Source organism: Falco biarmicus, chromosome 6 (genome assembly GCF_023638135.1).
Source record: "Falco biarmicus isolate bFalBia1 chromosome 6, bFalBia1.pri, whole genome shotgun sequence".
Lineage (NCBI taxonomy): Eukaryota > Metazoa > Chordata > Aves > Falconiformes > Falconidae > Falco > Falco biarmicus.
This window is the reverse complement of record NC_079293.1, coordinates 58733772-58751060: the sequence shown is the minus strand read 5'-3', so window position 1 is coordinate 58751060 and position 17289 is coordinate 58733772. Positions and strand designations below refer to the sequence as shown.

Below are 17289 nucleotides of genomic sequence, written 5' to 3'. Positions count from 1 at the left end.
AGGAGCTACCGATCAGTGCTTCAGGGACTGGCTGGGCATTGGTCAGCGGGTGGTGAGCAATTGTATTGGGCATCACTTCTTTTTCTTGTGTTTTATTCTTCTCTCTCTTTTTGTAATCTCTCTTTTCAGTAGTAGTAGCAGTATTTTATTTATTTATTTATTATATAAAAGTATATTTATATTGTACTTTATTTCAATTATTAAACTGTTCTTATCTCAGCCCATGGGTTTTTTGGTTTTTAGATTCTCCTCCCCATTCCACCAGGGGTGGGGGAGAAGTGAGTGAACGGCTGTGTGGTATTTAGTTGCTGGCTCAATCAGCTCAATGGTACAATCAATTATTGCTTTTTCTCAAATCTTGGGAGAGTGCATCCTGTTTGAAACAGCTGCAAGTATCTCCACAGGGTGCTGTCTTTGCTGCTATGTGTTTGGACTGAACCACCATTCTGCCTCCCTCCCTCCCTCCCTCCCTCCCTCCCCAGTTTTCAGCTGTCAAATACCCACTCAAAATCTATGATGTATTATCATAAGATAAATATCAGAAACCAATTCAGGTAAGATAGATATGAACAGTAGTAAACGAAGGTCTTATGGCAGCACTGGTTTTTGTAGTTGTAGACAAAGTATATGGGAAAGGAAAGGTCAGACAGGGTTGGGGAATGTTGAACACAGCAAGAGAAGTGGTGTCAGGAGCTAGAAATGTATATTAGGAGAACAAAGGAAGAAGGGCATCAGGCATAAGGTAAAAAACCAGTCAGCAACAGCAGGAATGATTGGATGGCATGGATGCTCAGCATGTCTACAGATGACTTTGCATTGGGGAAAATAGTTGAACTGATGGAGGGAAGGGCTGCCATACAGAAGGACCTGAACAAATTAGAAGAGCGGTTTGACAAATCTCATTCAAGTTAAACAAAAACAAAGGTAAAGACTTGCTTCTGAGATGGAATAACCCATGCAGCAACAGCAGTCTGGGGACTGATTGGGTAGGAGCAGCCCTTCAGAAAAGGAGCTGGGAATCCTGGTCAGCCAAATTGAGCATGCTTCAGCAGTGTGATTTTGTGGTAACGAAAACTAACACCATATTTGTAGCCTTGTCTAATAACGGTATATATTAACAAGAGTGGAGTCAGCAGGTCAAGGAAAGAGATTATTCTTTTCAACAAAGGACTGAAGAAATTATATCTTGAGTACTGGTTCCAGTTTTGGGACTGTCAGTACAGTAGAAACTTTGAGAATCCAAAGGAGAATCACTGAGACTGTTAGGTGACTGCTGCATAGCACACACAAAAAAACCCCGAAGGAACTGTGCTTGTTTAGCCTGAAGAGGAGAAGAGATGGGGATGAGGAATACAACTCCACCTTTCTACTCCCAAATGCAGATTACAGACAGGAACAGACTTTGTCACTGTGAAAAAGAACAGTTGCAGGTTGTACCAATGGAAATTGTGATGAATTACGAGAAAAAATGTGTCTTACTGAGAGTGGTGTAACAGTGGAGCAAATGTTCAGAGAAGCTGTGGAATCTCCACCCTTGGGGATTTTCAAAACTCGTCTGAGGACTGCTCTATGCAACCTGATCTAACTTTGAAGCTAGCACTGCCTTGAGCAGGAATTTGGACTAGATGACTTTCAGAGGTCCTTAATTCACCCCATGTTTATATAATTCTGTCTTCCTACATAAAAAAAAAAAATAATTTAAGTTTATCAATTGTGATTACAATCTGTAACTCCATACATATAAGAATTCCACATCTGTCAGGTCAGGGGTGAAGACTTCAGCCTGTGTGTCTTTGTATTTTTACATGCTACAGAACAGTAATTGGAAAATCTGCTTCAGAAAAACTGAAACACCTTCATATCTATGATGGTACATTTTAATACTCCTTGCCTGTAGTGTTTAGCTGTTGTAAGCAAATAATACTCTGGCAAGGGAATGACTGCATACATAATAAATGTTTTGCCCGTATATGTAGTAAATGTTTTGCTGGCCTGTTATCTGGCTATAGCTGGCAATCCGGTATTCTGACACTGCACAGTGTCAGCTGCACAGCTGGCATTGCATTTCAGGGAGGTATATCATGGAGAGCTCAATTTTTTGACCTACCAGAAATTTTCTTTAAAAGGTATTAACTTATGTATCTACTTTATAACCTACCACACAAAAATATTTATAGACATGAACTTTTACCAACTAAGTATAAATGGGCATCTGATTCTCAGGTTGCAGTATGACACAAACATTGCCGGCATTGGCAATTAGTCAAGCTGATATCCATGAGTCCATGCACACTGTGAACTATTCTGCTGTAAAATTGTGACTATAATGACAGCAAACTAGTTCACAACTACTTCTTTTTGTCAAAAAAACCTGCTAAGATGTTGTTCCTTCAGAACTGTACAAGTACTTCTGACTCATTTACATCCTTAGTACCATGTATGTACTTTTCACCAAACCAAGCCATTATTCTTGGTGGGGGGAGATAATTAGTGGTTACGAGTAGATATTCTTCAGGGAAATGAATATGGTTCTTCAGGGAGAAAAATGGTTCCTGTAGTATTGTACGTTAGTTTCTAGAGGACTGCTGTATGATAATAACTTAGTGCTGTGTTTTGCTTCTGGTGAAATTCTACTGCTTCAAGCTCCATTCCTGCCCTGACTTGGTTTAAAAATTTTCCTTAGTTTTCATCAGTCTGTTGTCCTAAAATGAGGCCATTCAGATGGCATTTATCAAGGTTTTATTATTCCTGGACTAGGAGACCCCTGGCATGGCCTTGATACCATATACTCTGAGACATTTAATGATGCAGCAACTTCATACCCTCATTTAGAATCCCACTTACAAACAGAGAGACTCCCTGAGTTGTCATATCCTCAAACCACATCTCCTCTGTCATGTAAATGAAGTGTAAAAATGACTTACAGTTCCTGCAAGATGCACTGCTGTACAAAGAGCTGCTCATAAAATTACTGAGTAGAATGAATGGGTTAAGAACATTCACACTGTTACTTTCAGTGGATTAAATCTCCATGCTTTTTATTTCAAGTTAATCAGCACTTTGTACTGCAAGACGAAAAACCAACAACTCTGTTCACTAAGCCTCAATAGTAGGAATCATTATTATGCCAAAGAACTTTCATTGCCATGAATAAACTGCTGAACTTTTAGAGATGCCAAATTGCACTTACTAAGTATGTACTATTTCTGTTCTTTTTAAAGTGAACATAGAGGAGGTTTATTAAATGATGTATTCAAAAGTTTAGAGTTGAAAAAGTTTCACAAATAATCTAAGCTGTATTATTCATTCTGTCTAAATTGTAGTATGCACTCCGTATAATACACCTTGATATACTCCCACACATGATATTAATTTTTGCTGAAGGTGGCTGGCTGACATAGTGTGAGTTTTTTTCAAATTGCACGTCTTAACAAAGAAAGAGATTTTGGTTTTGACTTACTGAATGCACAAAAGTCCCATAATACTTGTGTTTTACCCTACAACACTTAAGCAAGTAAAGAATATTTTTCAAAAAGTTAGAAGACGCACAACTGTGAAGCCATAATAAAAGCCCTTGAGAGAGATTAACTCTGACACACTACATAAAGTGCCTTTTGTAACTATTTTATCTTATGCATATTGTAACTTTTCAATTGGAATGTGTGTATACAAACTGTAGGCAGTCTTGTGAAAAATATGTACCTGCTAGTTCTTCCTAGCAGAAGGAAGTATAACATTGACTATGCCCTTATTAAAAAAAAACATAATGAACTTCAATTATTTTCTCTAATAAACCCTCAGAGATATGCCACATCAGTATCAAAACCTGAAGAATGATGAATAGATATTTCTAGACAAGTAGCATGTGTCTAATACCAATTGTATCAAAGCTTGTCAGATCTTTTCAGGGTATTTCTTATTTTATCAGACTAATTTTAAAAAGAGAGCTGAGGGGGTTAGGGGTTTTAGGCCAGGTTATGTTTACGTTATTCTGGAAGGCATTCTGGAAATACTGTGAGAGCTGATATCATTTCTACTTCACCCATGTGCTGTATCCCCTTTCTCACCCCTCTTTTCTACAGGTAAATGTTTCCTTTGTCAAACACCTTGAGACTAAATCCCTGTTTGGGCACCCAAACAGGTGATGTTTCTGCTGTCACTCTGTCCCTTAAGCCAAAACATGGAAGAGAGCAGGCAAAATCTACACCTGTTTCTCCTCACCATGCATAAGTACTTATTTCAAATTGCCTTGGGTAAAATTTGGGGCACATTCTACCACCCCAAAACTCTCATTCAGCTAGTACTAGCTGCCCTCCCTGGATAAGTCTTTCCCCCTTGCTCCCTAAAGCGATATGTTGTTTGTAAGAATGACCAAAGTTACTGTAATAACTTCTGTAGGGACAAAACTAATTTTTATTTTTATTTTTTATGTAGAATATTTCTTTAACTTGAAAACAAACCTAGGGTGTAAAAAAAAAATTAATTAAAACAACTATATTATGTATAATATGAAGAAAGCTCTATGTAGGTCCATTATTTCAATGCTAGAATTGCAAATGTCTGTCAGTCAAACTAAGAGGTACTATAGTCTCATAATAATGGTGTAACTCCTAGCCAAGTAAAGTGTTATCAAATGGTCCAAGAAGAAACCCCATACACCTAACACATTTGCTGTGTGAGGCACTACATGAGGCTACTGGATGTTTGAGAACACTTGGCAGAGCTGAGAACAGATCTCTAAATTCTCTGTTCAGATTGGGTATTAGTTTGCTAGTGTGACACAACTAGCTAGTACTAATGTGGGGCAATGGTGATCTTTTTAACACCACCTTATCCTCAAATAAACAGCTGCTGGGAAAGATAAGAACAGAACACATTCTTCTGACGTACAGCTCAATGTGTTTCCCCTAGGTTACAGGGAATTTATTTCTTGGAAATATGTAGCTGAAGGATACAAATTTTGTCCTGACTAGCCAGACAACAGACAGTGGGATTTGACAGAAGACCTGATACTTCAAATTGTGAAAGCCTTGATGTACCTTTTCTTCCTAGTCATTAAGTGCCCGTGTTGTATTAAGCACAACTAAGCACTTGAGATTTTTGTCTTCATCTGTGTTTTGATGTAGTCTACTGCTAAACATTTCCATTTTTTACGGCAAAGAAAGATCAAAAGTGGGAGGACCTCATAACTTGTTTCTTCTATCTTCCCAGACAGTGGAAATGCTTACTTCACCCCCCACCCCCTCTTTATTTTATTCAAATTACTGTTCTTTTAATGTTCTTTCCCTAGTGCATTTTGAAGGTTACAAATATAACAAATGTTACAGAGTGGATTTTTATACGGATTTTATCTTGTCTTTCTGTCATATCTCTGTGCATTTGTAGTTAAAGTCATGACAGAAGGGATTCATTATATTCCCAAATCTGTGGAAGGTCAAAACTGCCCTGGAATTCTTTATCACCCTGTGTTGTGGTTTAACCTGAGCTGGCGAGTAAGCACGACACAGCCACTCGTTCACTCCCCAGCCCCAGCGGGACAGGGGAGAGAATTGCAAGAATAAAAGTGAGGAAACTAGTGGGTTAGAGATAAAGACAGTTTAATAGGTAAAGCCAAAGCCGTGCACACAAGCAAAACAAAACACAGCATTCATTCACCAGTTCTCATGGGCAGCCAGATGTGCGGCCATCCCCAGGGGGCAGGGCTCCATCACATGTCATGGTTACTTGGGAGGACAAACACCATCACGTGAGTGTCCCCCCTTCTTCTTCCCCCAGATTTATATGCTGAGCATGACATCATAGGGTACGGAATATCCCTTTGGCCAGTTGGGGTCAGCTGTCCCGGCTGTGTCCCCTCCTCACCTCTTGTTGCACCCTCAGCCTCCTTGCTGGTGGGGTGGGGTGAGGAGCAGAAAAAGCCTTGGCTCTGTGTAAGCGCTGCCCAGCAATAGCTAAAACACCCCATAATTATCAATGCTGTTTTCAGCACCAAAACATAGCCCCATGCTAGCTACTATGAAGAAAATTAACTCTAGCCCAGCTAAACCCAGCACATTCTCGACCCCTTATTCCAGGGGTCCTCAAACGTTTTAAACAGGGGTCTGGCGTGCGGATGCAGTGGCAGGCAGCCATCTGCGGCTGCTTGGTTTCCCCCCCAACCCTCAGCCGGGGGGGGGCGGGGGGGTCTGTAAATACTGGGGGCCAGATTGAGGACCCTGGGGGCCATATCCGGCCCGTGGGCCGTAGTTTGAGGACCCCTGCCTTATTCCATACCATTTACATCATGCTCAGGTCCCACACTATCCAACATAACCTCATTAACCACCGCCCCCTTCCCATCTGGAATTCTTTATCACCCTATTACAAGTCATAGTGTCATCCTCACTGAAAGGTGTTGAGTTAAAAACTTAGCCCTGTTTCCCCTGATTTTAGCAGCTGTATCTGGATGCAGGTAATTTTTGACCCTGCTCCTTGCCATTTCCCAGAGGCTTGTATGCTTTTAGATCTACCACCATAACACCATAGACTGTTGCTCTTTGACCCATTTCTCTCAAAGTGAGACAGCATTACCACTAAAGGCTGCATCAAACTAGGCCACGCTGGCCAACTTAAAACCAGCACCTCACATACATCTGCCGCTCCATGCTGGGCTGTGTTTGTGATGAAGGACAGTGGGGCCCGTACCCCTCTAACCTAGTTCAGCTCTAGGCAGCGTATAACACCCTGTCACAGACTGAATGATCATAGCTTTTGTAACTTTCTGTTTGCATGTGCACTTAAAAAGTGCCCCTGGACTTATGATATGGTTATAATATTTTAAGAAATGCTTAACTGTATCATTTCTGCATCAATTCATCAGTCACTGCATAGATCTGATGGTTCTTTACCAAACACCAAAGCACCTAAGTATTTGAGAACAGGAGCTCTGGGACATCATCCAAAAGCCATTGGGTCCTGGAAGGTCCTGTTTACTTCGAGCTTGAATAGGTCCCTAATAGGACATGCCATTTTGGTGTCATGGTGTTGATGAGGCAGGGGAAGAGGCTGAGCTCTCGCGGATTAGTCAGGGCAGCTTATGGTCTTTAAGCTTCAAAGCATGTATGCTGTTGCCAAACCAACAGAAGAGGTCAACTGTTTCTATTTTTTTCCTAAGGGACAAGCTTCCAGAAAGAAATAGTGATGTAACTTAAGTATGAGAAAGTCCTTACAAGAAATTTCTCAAAAACTCTATCCAAAAATATTGCAAATACTTTGTGGAATAAGCTAATGTCCATCTTTAAAAAAATATTAACATTCTTAAAAGAACTTTTTCTGACACAAAATGTCAAGAACAGAGCTTGGCCAATGTTTGCAGTAAATCATTTTTAGTGCTGTTTAGCTGAGTGACTCTAATAAGCACTGGATGAACAGCAACACAAGTAACCACAAGCAGATACCATTAAAACTGCAACCTTATTTATAGGAGTGTCAATACTTTCTTCTTGTCCCAGGACCTCTCCATACTGCTTATGGCTGCATGGACAATTTATTTAAATTATTTGGTCAAAAATACTTCCTAGATGATAAGGAAATGCCATGAAATATATTGTCTTCAACACAATTACTTCCTTTTAAAGTGTTCTTATGCATGCCACCCAACAGAATTAAGTACCCTGCATCCATCCAGAGCGCTTCCCATGCTTTGCTGTTACAGTTGCTTGTGTAGCAAGAGCTGAGCAACCCATGTGCTCCTTCCCCACTGCTGAACTCAGCAAATGGTCTGTACAGAACTCCAGCAGATGAGCCTATTCCCTTTCGATGACACATGTTATCTTATGGACCATTTTATAGCTTGTGCTTGTTCAGTTTGTACCTTGATAGATACACTAATAAATAGACTATCCATGTAGTTCATATCTTCACTTCAAAAAGGTGAAAGGTGTCATAAAAATAAATAACTAAAAAGATGAAGCCAAATGCCTTGATTTGAGCAAGACCATGGGAGATTTATGCCTGCTGATGTATACCTTTTTTCTACAGCAACCCCAAATAAAGAATGGTATATATTCTTTCAAAAATAAAGAATACTATTTTATATTGTATTCAAACATGGTTCTTGGTATGACTTACAACCCTGACCTGCAGTGAGATCCTGTTGCTTAATGTACTGAATTCCATTCTGCCTCCCCTTTCTGGGGGGAGTGTCTGAGATGTGGATAAAGCTTATTGTGACAAAAGAATCTTAATAATTTATAAAAGCAATTAAATGTTACTTAAAAGCACTAAGTTTGAGATTTATTCAGGCTGGGTTATAAACTGCAGTCAGCGTGCTTGCCTCTGTGGTCAAATGTAAGTGTACTTTGCAAGGCAAAGATAACAATGCTAGGGAAAATTGTACAGTAGGTATAAACCAAAGACATTTGGAAGACAGTAGCAGCTCATAAAGAATAGAACAGGAAAATAAGAGAAAAAAAATGCAGGCATCAGTTTTAGAGAATCTCACCTTAGATATTCCAAGCAAAAAACAAGATTATTCAAATTTGCAAATATCTCTGACACTCAGAACATTTCAGAGGATTTAAAGCAATCTCCTCCTGTTTGAAAACTGAACAAAACAATGTGAATAAGTTCCTGCACATTCCAAACAGTATTGTTTGAAATAATGTCTTCAATAATACAGCAAAAATGGATTAGGCATCTCTTAATTAAAGCAAACTTTGAGTGAAATTATGTTTTGACTCTGGGATTTGTGATAGCAGGGCTGTGGGCCAGGATAGAGGTTTGGGGGCTTAGTAGTTCTGACAGCTCTCTAGTAGCTACTGTAAGCTCTGATTCATCCTGCTTTGCTAGTAGGGTTGTACTTCCATCACTTGATGTTAAAAGAAATAGTCCCATTATTGGCAGCATCAATTGTCTGGGGACCGAGAGGGAGGAATTTTAAATACATCTCTTCAGGCTAAAAGGATACTCAATGTTTATTCAGTTTTAGCAGAGATATATTTACAGGAGCCTTTATTCTAATGTTATGGAAGATTAATTTATTTTTTTTAAATAAACTTATTTTGAGGGGGTTAGAATGTATTCAAGGTATCAGCTAAAAGCCTACAGCTTTGGTCGCCATCACATATTCTGTGTCTGTGGGGTGAGGGAAGATACTGGGAGGCTGGGGTGAATGCTCTCTAGATTGCTGTAGACCTCCTTAATATTTGAATCTGTACAGGTAAGTCTCTTGATTTCAAAAAGGGAAATAATTTTGTTCATATTTAACCTTTAGAGTCATCTAGTCTGGTGTCTTAATGTCAGGGAGCACAAGGACACACACTGGGAAAAGTCTTTGGGCCTTTCAGAGAAGCCCCATCTATACGGCATGGTTGAGAGAAACACCATTTATTGTGAAACAGCTTCTTGGGTGCTCCTCGCTGATCTGTGTGGTTGCAGCAGGAGTAGGAGAGAGTTGCTGGCATACTCTTCCTTTCTCCCAACTGTCAAAATCCTCCTACATTCTTGTGTTTTCACCAGAACTTTCTACCACATACTCACCCATCACTCGGCCTCTGCAGCATATGTCCTTCTGTGCATTACGGAGTTTTCTTGGCTTACTAAGTCTTCTCATGTTTGAAGCAGAAGTACCAGCTTTTCTACCTTGCTAGAACAATTTTGACAGCTGTAAAATTCTATTAACTGCATATATACAAAATATACTCCGACCTGAATCAGTGACAATCCCTCTGTGCATAGAGAGAGAAAAAATAAGGCTGATTATATGCCAATTTTTTTTGTAAAAAAAAGTCAAGTAGTGTAAAGGCTTTTCAACTTTTAAACCTATAACTGTATCTCTGTAAATCAATAATTATGGGGTTTGGTCAGAAAAGCAATAACTGATCTGTGATTTCTTTATTTCAACTTCTTCTTTATGCTCTGAAGAAAAATAAAGAAATGAGGGAATCTGATTAAATAAGTTTTAATATTAAGGTTGCACATTTTATTGTTACATTGGTTTTTTACTCTCTCATGATGAATATATTTCTACATTTCTTCTTAACTCAGAGTTATAGCTAGAAAAATTTGAATAAAGTACATCTACACATATCAGTTATGAAAAAGATAAGAAGCGATTAGGAGACTGTTCATATGTAGAAGGCTTTCAAGTCCTTCTTTTTGACAGGTTAAAAAGCTAGGGGCCCTGTTTTCTTCTTTTCCCAGAGTTTGCAACAGACATTACACTGAAACACTGTATTGATCAAATAGGGAAGATAATAAGAGAAGAAGAAATGTCAGAAATTATGATTGTTAGATTACTAGATTCCCTTGTACACCCATGTAGAAAGGATGCTCTACATTATGCCAATCAGCCCACAAATAAGCAGTAACTGGTAAGGAGTCCGTCTTCTTTATAATAGCTTATTGACTAAGCTACAGCATCCCCATAATGGAAGGGGGAAGAAATGACCCAAAGGCAAATAAGTTGGCAGAATGACTCAGAAGATCTTGCTTTTGTTTCATCAGTCCTAGAAAATTATCTCTGTCCCTGAAAATGGTCAGTGTTAGTTTAGGACCATTATTTTCTCTGAATTTGAACCAAGAGTAATTTGAATGGGTTATTCAGTAGTAAATAACAACCTTCTGGACCCAACCTTGCCAGTTATTTTCCTGGAGTTGCACAAGTATGTAAGTTTTCAAAATACTCAATTTTGAAACATCAGCTGCATTAACATTTATCTTGCTTATCTGTCACTCAGTTAACTAAATGCACCATGCAAACCTTAAGTTTTTAATTACTGCGTGTTTGATATGACAGTTGTATAACCAGTTTTTCCAACAATTTCCTGGTGAAATCATGGCAGTCAATGTCATGAAACTTAAAATCTGTCACGTTTCATCAGGGTACCGAATTCTTTCATTATTTCACCTCAGACTTGCACACTCTAAAGGAAAACAGTGGTGTTCACAGAAATGCCATGAAAAAAACATTTTCAGTGAGAAGGTTCACATGGTGAGGGTAAAGTTTTTTCTTGCTGGTAAATTATCTACAGAAGATTTCACTGTTTATCAGTTTCTGAGGGATTCCAAATTCAACTTGTCTGTTCTGTACTTGTATTTTGCTGCCAATCATTCTGGCACTTGTTATATGCTACAGAATATCAGCCTGCAGATCACTTGTACGATCTTCTCCTGTGAGCAGTGCCTCCAGTATTTGTTATTTGCAGTCTATGATGAGTGTGCTAAGTCATATGATAATTTTCTGTGATTTAAATTTATACAAAAGTGAAACATTGGACACAATGTCTCTTCCCTAGAAAAATATATATCAGTGCTTCTTACTGGCTTAGATAGGAATAAAATTAGGTTGATTAACTCCTGGCTATATCCCTGAAATAATACAATGGCAATAAACTTATTTGGGGTGAGCTCTACTTTTATCTGTAGTACTATAGAGAATTACTGTGCATGTGCCTCATATGAAATTGGGATGAATGGAACTCTTAGGGTTTCTATTTTCTTGTCTAGTTTTGCTGGTTTTATTCATTTATTGGTTTTAATATTTTGTAGAAGACTCAATCATGGCTTAGGACTCTGTGTGAACATCAAACAAAATGATGGTCCATGTCCTTAAAGTCTGACTGCATGTCAGGAAACTGTCCCATCAGAGATGAAAGAGGTAAAGCTGATGAGTATGATAGGTAGTACGTTAACAATCTGTTACCAAGTTTTGTGATGGTTTCAGAACAAAGAAAGACTTTATGAAAGAACATGAAGGAGAACAATAAGATAGTTCTGCATGCATATACAAGGAAATTTGCCAAAATCTGAAAAGTAAAACAGGGAGAAAAGAAAAAGATTGTTGGGGTTTTTTAACAGAGTAAATGAATGGAGGCTTGGATCATGAGCCAATCAGTGACAGAAGTCAGTCTGCATCTGCTGAGAAATGGTCTTGATATTTGAGGGTGATATTTGAGTCAATAGTGAAGAAAAGGCAACAAGTGGGATGGAGTGAAATGTATGCCCCTGAGCAACTCATTGGAAACAAAAAGATCCTTGCAACAGTGTTATGCACAAGATGACAGAGCAAGATCACATGCATCCTGGCCTGATAAAAGGATGGTACTGTGATTGAACATTCAGATGACAAAGACTTTTATATTTTTTATATGCATGTGCAGGTGGAAAGCCAAAAAAATATGTGAGATGTTATGTGGTGAGAATCTGCAAGGTTAAAGTTAAGTGAGTACTTAGGTATTTGCAGGAAACTCTCTGATTTAATATCTCAATTAATGATTTCAAGGAATTAAGTGACATGTTAATGAAATTCAGAGATAACGGAAGTTGACAGGAGATGCAAATATATTTAGGAGAGAGAAGATATCCAAAAACTGGAAGAACTGGTTAGTGTGAAAATATGTAAATGCAAATGTAGTAAAGCAGGATTGTTTACAAAGTGCTGGGGAATTAAAAAAAAAGGCCCATAATCACTAAAGATTGAGTATCTCTAGGCCAAGATATGTGACAGAAGTGTGGAAAAGATTCAAAGGTCTAATTTGAGAGTTTGTTACAGATTTCCAGTGTTAGGTTATAAAGTTTGGTGTAATATTGTTAGTAGTACAGGAAGAAGTTGCATGCTTAAAGAACAACTGCTGTAAATTATAATGGGTTTTACATATTTTTACACCCCATAATCAGTCTACTAACAAAAGAGTACTTTATATAGTACATTGGCAAGTCATTGTATAAGACCTGTTGCTTAAAAACAACCCTGCATGTAAGTGTTCCTAAAATGGATCAGTTTAGTAGATTGTATAAAAAATACGTAAAATCTATATAAGGTTCTTAATTGTAGCAGAGAAAATGTAAATAATTGTGTAGACTGTCTAGTGACAGTAAATGGACTAAACAGTTCCAGAATTTAAAAATCATGAGGACTTACACCAGGGGTCCTCAAACTACGGCCCCCGGGCCGGATACGGCCCCCAGGGTCCTCAATCCAGCCCCCGGTATTTACAGACCCCCCCGCCCCCCCCGCCGGGGGTTGGGGGGAAACCAAGCAGCCGCAGATGGCTGCCTGCCACTGCATCCGCGCGCCGGCCCCTGGTTAAAAAATTTGAGGACCCCTGACTTAGAACTTCCCTAAGCATGAATACAAAAGATACTTGAGCTAAGGGAAAATATTTAATAAGGAATAGTTAAAGCTCACAATAGATAAATAAATAGTTCTTTTTATTTTTTTTAAAGGAATTGAGTGTAAGCAAATAACTTTTTGTGTTTGTTGGATTTGTTTTTTTTTTTAAACTAGTCAATATATAAGCTACATATTAGAATTCAGCACAATAGGCGTGTGAGAATTGCCGAATATCAAGCCAAGCTACATCATACAAAAAGTAATCAAAACAAGAGGTCTTTAGCTATGCAAAACTGAGAATGAAAAAGGAAGAAAGGCTCTTTATTCTAGTAACAGGCAGATGTTAAAAATGGCTTTTTTGCCCCCAGTTCTAAAAGAAAATTTTGTCAAAACCCAGTAAAGGCAATGGTGTGGAATATGGAGAAAATCATGAAAATGAGGCCATGAACATGTGATTTACTGCTTCACAGGAGAACAAAAGCTTAAAAAATTCTATATGATCCAGATGCCGGAGATTAGATATTCTTCATTCCAGAATTTTGAAAGAACCATATCTGAAACCATATGCCTATTCAGTCAACATATCCCTAGTCAACATTTCCCAGCTGATACCATATACTTAAAGAAGAATGGTAAAGCCTGCACTCTAAATTTAGAGGGAGACATTGATTTGAGATAGTGGGTTCATCTGGCCTTCACAGCACACAAAATTTTCGAACAAATTTCCAATTGAAATTACAATGAAACGTTTGAAAGCATTTAGAAATGGGACAAAACACATTTTCAACTGCAATTTTTCTTTGATAAATAATTTTCTAGGCAAATGCATGCAGTAAAGCTCATCTAGTTGGACTTCAGTTAAATATTTGATTCAGTGCCAAACAGTAAATTAAAAATAGGATTACTACAAGAATTTTAATGTGCTGCAAGGAAATGAGTAAACTGGAGAAAATCACGTATGATATTGAAATAGATAAGTTATACTGCAAGCGAAGGGAGTCATTGCAGCAGATTTTTAGCATCGGTTTGTACATGTTCTCATTTAATATTTTCCTTAATGACCTTCGTCCAAAAGGTAGGAGGATCTCATTATTATGTGTCTATAGTACATGCTTAGAAGGATTCTGTCAATTCAAAGAAAAACTGCCATAGGAAAAGAAAAGAATTAAAAAAGTTGACAACTTAATAAGAATGGCAACATGGAATTAAATTAGTAAGTACAGTGGATAGTCATAGATTTAGGGAGTGTTACAAATTTGTACAATATTGAGGAGATATTCAGTAGGTGCAGAGTAAAAAAGAGTTGGGTGTACCAGACGACATTCATGAAAATCATTCAGACATGAAGAAAAAAAACTCAGTTGATGGGTTGGCTTTGAAAATGAAAAAGTGCTAATATCATTGTGTAAGGAAGAATTCAGGCCTCCTCTGAAAAGCTTTGTAAAATTGAGGTTACTAAGTCTAAGAAAAAATAAACTCACTGTGCAACTGGTGAATGAAAGCATCCCAAAAGAATCAAGCAAGGGAAAACATAACGTAGTACAACATACCAAGAGGCTGAAGAAGACTAAAGCTGAAAGCAGATATGATTTTTTCATATAAGTCCACCACAATGATAAATACAGGAAGGGAGAAAATCACCAAGTTAGAAAGTAGTTATACCAAGAGAATTAGTTGGATATAAACTGCCAGTTAATTATTTTAAGCTTGAAAACAGATTTCTAACCACAACAGCTTTGCATTTAAAGCTTTCCATCAGAAGCAGAAAAATAAGAAACTAACTCTTTTAAGATAGTACGTATTTACTTCACAAAATAAATTACAAGGAGTAGCACTACATTAAAGTCACTGAGCCATAAATTCTTTTTCAGTCCAGTGTTCCTTTCATAGGCAAAGGGACACACGATATAAGTATCTGAAAGATATTTCATTTCTCCTTTCCATTATTGTTTTTAATGTGGTACATAGTGATATCATTACTGTAAGAGTGCTGGAATATAATATCAAAAAGAATAAAATTCCTCTCTTCCTTTTGGCTCTGTGATAGCTCTTTAAGAAAAGTGATGGTAGCTTCATCTCTTGGGACTTTTAAAACTGGAGTCAACACACTACTGAAGAAAAATACTGTAGGGAACCAGCTGACAGTGAAAAGGAGAGGCTTAATAAGCAATTTTTTCCTCTCCCTGCTTCCTGGAGTGCCAGCCCCTCTGCTGTTCTTTGCTCTGGTGTGGAATCTCCAGGTCTGCGCACAACACTACTGCCCTTCTGAATGCAGATATTAGCAAAGAAGCTAGCGCAAATGCTCAGTAGCTATTTTCAGATTTAAGTAATTTTCTATTTCACTTTTTTCTTTTAATTACAGCAACCACTCGCCTGTAAATTGTGCATACCCTCTGATATTGTTAATGGGAGATTTAATTTTCTGGTTGAATATTCTGTTGAATATTCATTCTGATTGAATATTTGACTCAAAGAAAATAGCATTTTCTGGAAACTAATAACATATATCCAAGAACTATTGAGAAAAATATAGAACCGTGGAAGTCTTGTCTTTTCTTTTTTTACTATGAAACCAGAAGATGGACAAGCATGTCTGAGAAAAATAAGTACATTCAGTTTTCTGTGAGAAACTTTGCTTGAAAATAAAACCAAAGCATCTTGTAAGACTTTTCTGAACTTAATGATGTTGCTTTGGGAGTAGAGCAGAAAAATCCCTAGACTGTCACATCAGAAATATCTGCTTTTATTCTCACAGAGAAAACAGCATTTAAATGGCAAAATATACCATGACTGTAGACTTCTGGGATCATTGTCCTTTAGATAAAGCTAAAGTTTCACAAGTTGCAACCTGCCAACAGACCACTAAAATTCATGGAACCTTTTAGACTTAGCAGTGTTTCATTGGAAGCTAAGCAGTCCGTATGTACATTTTAGCTTTCAGAAACGTTTATAATGTGGGGAGCAATTCTGCACTGGGATGGAAAAGGAAGTAAATTGTAACCTAACAATATTTTTTAATCTAAGCTTCTTTTCCCAAATTCGTACAAAACTTTTATCCCATTGGCTCAAGATTCTACAATACATCTTTTTAACATTTGAATAGAATAAACAAGTTAAAAATTTACAATAGGATGACTGAATTCTCATTTTGAATCTCCAATTTTGAAAGAGAAAATAAAATTTGTTGTGAACTTTTGTTATCACTGGTGGAGGGAAGAAGAAAATTTCTCTTCCTGGGTCTGGCACTGAACCACTGAAATTGCCCAGTTTAATTTTCCAGATGTCTTTTTGAATTGCTAATCTAGCATAAAATGGAAGCAAAACTTAACTCTTGCTCTTACTGCACCTGTTACAAAGGCAATATTCCTTCCTAGCTTGAAGAGAATGTTAGAGTTTTAAGAAAATGCTTATTCTGGCTTTGTGTTTAAGATCTACATTTTTCTTTAGAGGTGTAATATCACAATGCTAATTTTTATGTTGTTTGCAGAGCACTGAGGAATTCATTGAGATCAACAGGAAATAGTAGAGTTGCTATTATTTAATGGCACCATTTTCATTAAGACTGAGTTGCTAGGCAAAGTACTGTTAGGTGTACTATAAATTTAACAATAACATATTATTACATGTGTAAATGGCCTAGAAATACTCTGTTTAATAAGTACATCTTGCTAGCTGGCACACAATTATGTTAATGCAATAGAATTGGAGAGTAATTTAAATGTAATTATCATTTTAGGGCTTAAAAGATAAATCATACAGAACATGGAACTTGTTCCCATAGAGTATGTCTGAAATGCCATGTCACCTTTGAAATTGATTTTCTACAAATGGAATAGCATGAGTAATTTGTAAATCAAAATACAATTGTGCTGCTCTGTGCTTCAGTTCAGTTCCAAGTTTAGACTTGCACAATTCAGACAATCAAAAAACAAATCCATAATGGAGGTTCAGAATAACCATATGTGTATGATGGCTTCAGTTTTTCTGTTTTACTAATGCATAACCTCATAATAAATAATAAAATAATTATCTACATTTGTAATTAAAAACTAAATTTCTTATCAAGCTTATCCAGTATTTATCTATCTGTGTATATTAATGTCTTTCATTTTTACAAAGATAACTTAAGATTCATCAATATTGTGATAACAATAACAGAAGTTTTCGGGGAAAAAAAATAAAACTTGTGGATTATT

The 17289-nt window shown here is 37.4% G+C and overlaps 1 protein-coding gene across 1 annotated transcript in view; it reads left to right on the top strand.

The window, feature by feature from the left end:
- NKAIN2 (sodium/potassium transporting ATPase interacting 2) overlaps window positions 1–17289 on the top strand; it is a 572965-nt gene that overhangs the window by 216030 nt on the left and 339646 nt on the right. The gene's annotated exons all lie outside the window — the stretch shown is intronic.